The sequence below is a fragment of the Ostrea edulis genome, chromosome 7, assembly GCF_947568905.1.
Source record: "Ostrea edulis chromosome 7, xbOstEdul1.1, whole genome shotgun sequence".
NCBI classification, from domain to species: domain Eukaryota; kingdom Metazoa; phylum Mollusca; class Bivalvia; order Ostreida; family Ostreidae; genus Ostrea; species Ostrea edulis.
In genome coordinates, this window is record NC_079170.1 from 63438733 (window position 1) to 63447096 (window position 8364).

Below are 8364 nucleotides of genomic sequence, written 5' to 3' on the forward strand. Positions count from 1 at the left end.
ATCGTTTTTTAGCTCACCTGAGCTAAAAGCTCAAGTAAGCTATTCTGATGACCCGTATTCCGGCGTCCGTCCGTCTGTAAACTTTAAACATTTTTGACTTCTTCTCAAAAACCACTGGGCCAATTTCAACCAAAGTTGGCACAAAACATCCTTAGGTAAACGGAATTCTCAATTGTTAAGATAAAGGGCCAGGCCACCTTCCAAGGGGATATAATCAAGAAAAGGTAAAAATAAGGTAAGGTCATTAAAAAATCTTCTTCTTAAGAACCACTGGGCCAGAAAAGATGAAATTTATAGATAAGCTTTATTAGGTAGTGCAGATTCTAAATTGTTAAAATCATGGCTCCCGGGGGCCGGATGTGACCACAATAGGGGGTCAAAGTTGTTGTTTGTTTTTTGGGTTTTTTTTATATAGTGCAGATTCAAGTTTGTTAAAATCATGGATCCCGGGATCGGATGGGGCCACAAGGGGTGATCCAAATTTTACATGCAAATATGTAGGAAAAATCTTTAAAAATCTTCTTCTCAAGAACCACTGAGCCAGAAAAGCTGAAATTTATATGAAAGCTTCCTGATATAGTGCAGATTCTAAATTGTTAAGATCATGGCCCCCAGAAGTCGGATGGGGCCACAATTGGGGGACAAAGTTTTACATACAAATATATAGGAAAAATCTTTAAAAATCTTCTTCCCAAGAATCACTGAGCCAGAAAAGCTGAGATTTATATGAAAGGTTTCTGATATAGTGCAGATTCAGGTTTGTTAAAATCATGGCCCCCCTGGGGTAGGATGGGGCCATAATAGGGGATCAAAGTTTACATACAAATATATATGGAAAATCTTTAAAAATCTTCTTCTCAAGAACCATTGGGCCAAAGAAGTTCACATTTACATGAAAGCTTTCTGACATAGTGTAAATTCAAGTTTGCAAAAACCATGGCGTCCAGGGGTAGGTTTGGGGCCATAATAGGGACTACGGTTTTACATGCAAATATATATGGAAAGTCTTCTGATATGGACCAAGGTGACTCAGGTGAGCGATGTGGCCCATGGGCGTCTTGTTTTAAATTTGTCAAACACTGATTATACTTGGTGATACATGCATTGGAGATTGCTTTAGTTTTTTCCGTATTTCCAACAAGTGTGGATCTATCCGTTGACACAGTTGCATATATAATAGGTTCAGTTTCAGATTCTTCTTAACTTTTCTCCCTTAAATGATTTTGCAACTCTTCTAAGATAGATGGAATGCAGATTTGTCACTTGTGTTTCTCAAATCTCTAGTGCATTCTCCTTTGATTAAACTGAAGGAATATGTGCACTCTGTCTGTGTACGTACTGGAAGTTGTTGGTAGGTTTGATATTGGAACATATATATCTAATTTGCAATCCAGAGAACTTGATTCCTTTGTAAACGGTAGTGCCTAGGAAGGTAATTGAGGTGTCAGATATTTCAGAGGCGAATTTCAGCATCTTGTGGCAAGAATTGCCAATGTGAAAAAAATCTCTGATTTCAGCTGAGGATTTGCTAAAATGAACTTGTCATCCCAAATCTACCGTGATAAAGTGTTTGGTCAGCATACTGGAAATAAAGATAATCTCTTCACTGATATCATTCATAGGTATGTCGTTAATTTCCGGTGATGGTCGAGTTCCCATGACAGCATCTATTACTTGTTTGTAATATTTCCAATTTCATTCAAAATAATTATTCTCAAGGATATATCTCCAAAGGAAATCAAACAAGATCAGATATATCTGGTCGGGAAGTGTCCAGTACAGCATACGCAGTCATTCTGCAAATTTTATGTTGGTGTATATGCTGGTAATATCGTAACTGATAAAGGTTGTTGTTTTTGGTAAAGTGAAGGATTCGATTTTTGGGGGTTTGAAATCTCTGATGTAAGTAGATTGTTTCTGAACAATCAGCAAATGAAGATGATCGCAGTAGCGACTTAGTCTATTTTCCTGTTGTTGTGCCACATTAAGAAACAATAGGCTGTCCAGGTGAAAATTGTCGGAAATTACACTGACTTTTTAAAAGTGCATCAAAAATTTGTTTATAAGTTTTGTGTATTTTGGGGAGCTAGTACATTCTCCCACATGTTTGCCCTAGCTAAAAAAAAACCTAATCCTAATCTAATGTATCATTTTGATACATTGATGTTATTTGCGACTGAATGTTTTGAGATAAAGATGTTAAATGTCTGGTTTAGCTACTTCAATATCATGATGAGAAGTGAGTTGTCTTATCCTATCTGGGATATATAACACATTTCAAAAGATTTCAATTAACACCCTAGTCGCAAACGAAGACATGTTTTGTTGGTCTTCGGAGAAATCGATTTCAGCATGCTGTATGAAATTTGTGAACAATTTTCTGTTTCTTTGGTGATTATTGGCGGAAAATGACAAGGGCAATTGACGGATCGTTGTACTACAATCTTGGAATATTTATCTCCAAATTAAACCTTTTACAGCATCATAATATACAATTTGAAGATAATTTATTTGAATCTGGAGTGACATAAAATAAGATCCAACAAAATGAAATCTACAGTTTACGTCAGGATGATTTTCATGACCCGTTGTTTGTCATATCCGTCTTCCGTCCTTCCATCCCTTCATCCTTCCGTTCCTCTATCCCTCCGTCTGTCCTTTTGTCACATTTTGAGTTTAACTCATTTAAAAAAAAACTATTCATATCATGCCGTAATGATATTTTTTGTGTTGAACTGCTACACATATTAGTTGTACCGATTCGTAAATTGATATCGGCTTATCAAAATCTAAAAAGTGTACATTATACTTCTAGATAGATTCTGGATTTTATACTGCTGACTGGCGTGAAATATACATGCATGTTCATGCACATGTACATATAGTAAGTTTTAAATGTTTAGAATGTCACGCATGTAGAATGTACCTGTGTACGATTGATTCTTGTTACGATGTTAATGTAGAATTTTATTGCTTTCAATTTTTTAAACTCTCGGTAGAAGTGAGAAAATTACCATTTTAAGGAAAATGACAATTAAATTTTGTATGTACACGTAATGTTGGTTTCACCCGAGTTTGTTCCGTTATTATCACATCATGAAAATAATAAGTGAGCGTGGCTAGATCAAAGCAGTAGAAGGTCTTAATATTTGAGCTTAAATGATTTTGTTCTCCCGATATTGTCTTGGATAATTATAGAATAAGAATTATAAACTCTGGCAGATGGAATTTTGGTTAAAGAATGTTGTCAACCGACATGACAAACACGATATTCTTAAATCAACTTTGGACGATGCATATTGTTTAGACAGACCGCCGAACCCGTGCCATATGGAAATGACCGCCTCTTTAAGAAGTAAAAAGTGTGATGAAATGTTTGAAGTGTAAATGATTATGTTAGTTACTAATGATTTATTTATTTATAGTTACATATAATGCTCCATTATTTGTTTTAGTGCATACGGTGCACAGTTTTGTATATTTATCTGTAGTGCTAATATACACTGTGCATGTACGATGTAAGCATAGGCAAATACACTGCACACGTATATTTCAATTTTTAGAGCTTTGAAATGCATGTAAATGTTATTTTACATGAATTTCCTCACTCCACCCAAGTGTAAAAGGGGTACCTGGCTATAGGCAGTGAAATATATTGTTAGAATGTTAGTGCTCTAGCGCTTTAACGGCAGCTTGCACTGTATGCTTCCCAAGAAGCTGAGAAAGTTCTAGATTGATATAAGGTCTGCTGGGGTAATAATGTATTGTAAAGCGCTTTGAGCAGCTATATAAGGCCAATCATTATTATTAACATTATCATGATTTATTTACTAATGCAAATGGTTAAATCCAACGATAAAAAGTGTTTAATTCACTACGTGTCAATAAACTAAGCATATTGGTTACTTATGTAAAGATAAAACAAGAGGTACTGTGAGCAATGCTCACTAAGAATACCCCCCGCTTACCCCAATCTCCCAAAGGGTGTTCCATGCGATGAAAAAAGCCGTTAAGAATTTAAATGGAAACCATATTGCTACTTCGATGTCCAGTGCGCTTGACCTTTTGACCCCAAAATCGATAGGGAACATCTTCATCCCATGGGTAGTCCATATGTATGATATGGTGACTGTAAGTGGAAAGGATAACGCTTTAGTGCCCGGAAACCATATTGCTACTTCAATGTCCAGTGCGCTTGACCTTTGACCCCGAAATCGATAGGGAACATCTTCATCCCATGGGTAGTCCATATATATGATATGTTGATGGTAGGTGGAAAGGATAATGCTTTAGAGCCCGGAAACCATTGCGTCTACAGACGGACGGACGGACGGACGGACGGACAGAAGGACAACCCGATTCCAGTATACCCCCCCCCCCCACAACTTGTTGCGGGGGTATAAAAAATATGTGATTCAATTATCCGGACGCTTCATTTATCCAGACGATTTTGCCGGGAACCAAAGTGTCCGGATTAACGAGGCTCCACTGTAATCGACAGAGTGGACAGACCGGTATAATTTTCTTAAAATAACAACCGAACAGGATGATGGACAGGATTAGTGCAGTGATAAAATCAATGCATATTTAATTCCACATTAACGTATTAAAAAACCACTCACAAATTCCAAGGACAAGCCTGACGCTAATTAAACCATTTGACATTTGTGTTACCCCACTTCGTGTTATAAGAGTCCAGCATGAATCGATTGATTTCAAAATAAAAAGATATTGGTCTTGAGTTTCTTAAATTCTTTTTTGCATGGAAAGGACTGTAAACGGGACTTAATGTGCGTGTGCAGATTTCATGGGAAGATTGATTTCAGCATGTTGTATGAATGCCTTTTTCTTTTGGCTTCATCGGACCAGAAAGGCAAGGCAATAATCAATCTTCTATGCGCTCAGTGTTCAATTGCCCTTGCACGGATGGTTCTCGGATGGGATGTGAATTTAGTCGAAATTGGAGAAAATCTAGGCAAGTGGGGGCATATGCTTGACAGCACATAGCACACCAGCATAAGTGGATCACACGTAATTCATAGCGACCGTCACGATTTACTTATGGCCCTGTCACACTACATCACGACCATCGCGATCTCACTACGTTCTATCATTTTTTTTTAGATCGTGGTGAGATCGTAGTGCGAACGGCATGAATTTGTAATTTTGTCTGTCTTCACGATGTTACTGCGTCCTCACTACGCTCTTATCACGACTCTACTACGATTAAACTACGGCCTTGCTACGATTTCACCACGTTCTCACTACGTTCATCAAGACTGCAACACGAGTTTCCTACGCTTCTGCCACGATTGTACCACGATCTTACTACGATTCTACCACGATCTTACTACGGTTCTACCACGTTTCCGCGCCGCTGTCGCCACGCTTTGCAGCAGCTGAATCAGATCCAGATTCAGTATAAATACAGCTCAGAACCTTCTTGTCATCCATTTGCACCAATATTTCTATTGTAAAAGCATGCCGCCAAAAACTGAAAGAGGACGTGAAGGGAAAGGGAGAGGTGCCAGTGAAACGCTCACTAAATCATCGACCAGCAATACTACTGTTGAATATCGATCACCCGATGCCAAATGTCTTATGGTTATAGCCAGTTTTAGATCGGGTAATAGAGCTTTTCTGAATGCGGTATTTTTCCTCTGAATTCGGGGTCCAACTCTATTCAATAATTCATCAAACATCTCTGGAGGCATCCTCAAAAAGTTGAAGAAGGACTTTTGATCCTACATCCTCAATTTATTCATCAGTTGATCATAATGGCCAAACTGAAGTCTTCTTTCAACAAAAAGCCAAGGTCGTACCCAGCAAGATCTACGCTGTCTTACGATTCTCCTCCTCCTTCGCCTAAGTAACAATATAGCAGCTTGGTCGTTAAGGCCATATACTGAATTTGCATCAACATCTCCATCAATATTTCTTGGTCTGGCCTTTCCATGATTCCAAAGAAGCAATGGTCATATTCACACTTTGTTCAGTTTTTATACCAGTGTGTGGGGGAGAACAGAACGTGATTTGGTCGTGGCCTGCGCGCAGTGAAATCGTAGTGAGGACGTATTATGGACGGGGTGAGCTTGGTAGAAACGTACTACAGTATTCAACAACATAGTATGGACACGCTGTGATCGTAGCAGAAGTGCAAACGGGATGATCGTAATGAGAACGTAGTGAAAACGGGATGGTCGTATAGAGAGCGTAGTGGAATCGCAGTGCAGTCGTTTTCTTCTGCATCACGATCCCATTACGATGCTACTGCGACCATGTGGATCTAAATACGACCTTACTACGCTTCCACTACGATCAAATTTGACCACGACCGCACTACGTTTGTTTTGAGCATGTTCAAAGTTGCTCCACGACCATCACGATCATAAAGACCTTACTACGTTCTTACTACGACCTTACTACGACGTACCCGATCGCACTACGATCATCAATTTTTACATGGTCGTAGTGCGAACGTGGCCTAGTGTGATAGGGGTATTACAACATGCGTACTAAATACAAGCAATTAGATAAAAGTAAAGCATATTTCATTAACCTGTCATACCCGACTTTGATTGATGTTACCCCCCCCCCCCCCCCAAACAAACATTTCGTTTTCATTTTGCTTCAATGGAGAGAAAACCTCAAATTATGATAATAAACCATATTGTTACGATAATGGTATGTTTTCCTAACAATTTGTGTAATCTTTATATAGAAAGATAGGTTTGTAATAGATATAGAAAAGCCTCTGCACCAGCGGCCGTGAAAGTACACGTGAATGTAGATTACATGTGAATCTATTCGATGTCAGACACGTGCAGCGCTTAATAAACAATAGGGTGTTATACACTTTTGTTTAGATACCATGTACTATTATAGATATTTCCTTTCATGAAACGGCAAATTATGGCATCAAATTGTGACTTTTTAATAACATGACAAAACCACAAATGGGTTTTCGGCCATATTTTTCTCTAGTTGTTAAAACAGCTACTACATGTTATTTAATCATCATATGCATCCTGTAGCAGGAGATCCAGGGCTTCATTTTTATCTGACGATATCTTGTCGGTTTTTGTTCACACTTTCAGAAAATCCCGCGATAAAAAATATATATTGGCAAAACAAATAATTACATAATTTGAAGCATTTTATGGCTTTTTAATATTTTTTTTTTGCTATGAATTTATTCTAACGATGTACTTATAGTATTCCCAACATGTGTGTTATGAATTTACACATAGGCCAAGTCATACAATGATTTGTATAAATGTTTTATCATTTAAAGTTTCATGGGTTTTTTTTTTAAATGTAGAGACTATCAGGCTGATTTTTGTTTTTGTATATCAGAAAGCATTTATACCATATTAGTTGACAAATACACATATTTCTTACTATTTTACTGTGCGACGCACATCGATCGGTTTCAGCTATGATATTTTATCAACTAATTTCAAAGCAAATCGCAGAGCAAGCCTTAAGATCATAAACTGAGAATATTCTTAAATCTAAATTTCAAATGCAGCTAACTATTGAAATAATTTTCAGAAACAAATAAAGTTTTTTAATATATGTTTGCATTTGAGTTTTTTTTTTAATATACTTGCAGTCTTTTAATCATCTATACTAGATAAATCATATCATAAGATAAAAGTAATCAACATTTTAACTTAAGTCTATTCTCAGTTTATGGTCGTGGGGCCTGGTCTCAATTTCAATTTATCTTAAAAATAAAACTACCATGAATTTTAAAACAGACAAGAGCTCATCAAAAATGAAATTTACTCTACTTTTACAGGGTGATTTTCCCCCTATTTCCACATATAAATATAGATAAAACGCCGATCTATTTAAATATTTAGAATAAAGCACAAGAAAACGGATACATGCAAGAAACTGCTATTTTTTATAACATTGTAATGCCACTGGAAATGATTTTTATATATGTTTTGAAATCAGGAGATATATGCTTTACAAAAATATAAAACATACTGCATTCATAGGGGAAATTTAAAAACAAAAATCATATTGTAGGGAAGATGACCTACGATAAAACATTGCGTCATGTATCTAAACGAAGACATCTTTCAACTTCAATTTTTTTAATTGAACGTTTCTGTTTACTTAATTGATTTTTACCTTTATGAATTTATGTCGACTCAAATTTAGAAATTGGTTAAAAAGGAATAATAATAATAATAAAAAAAACCCCAAAACAAATGAAAGCTTCGATCTATAATCCTTACTTTTTATTATCCTTCATAAGGTGTGAGACAAAGCATTACAAAGTTCTGATGTACAGGCTTAACACTGACAATACTATCAAAATGCTCTTTTAACTGTTATTTTGTCCTTTGG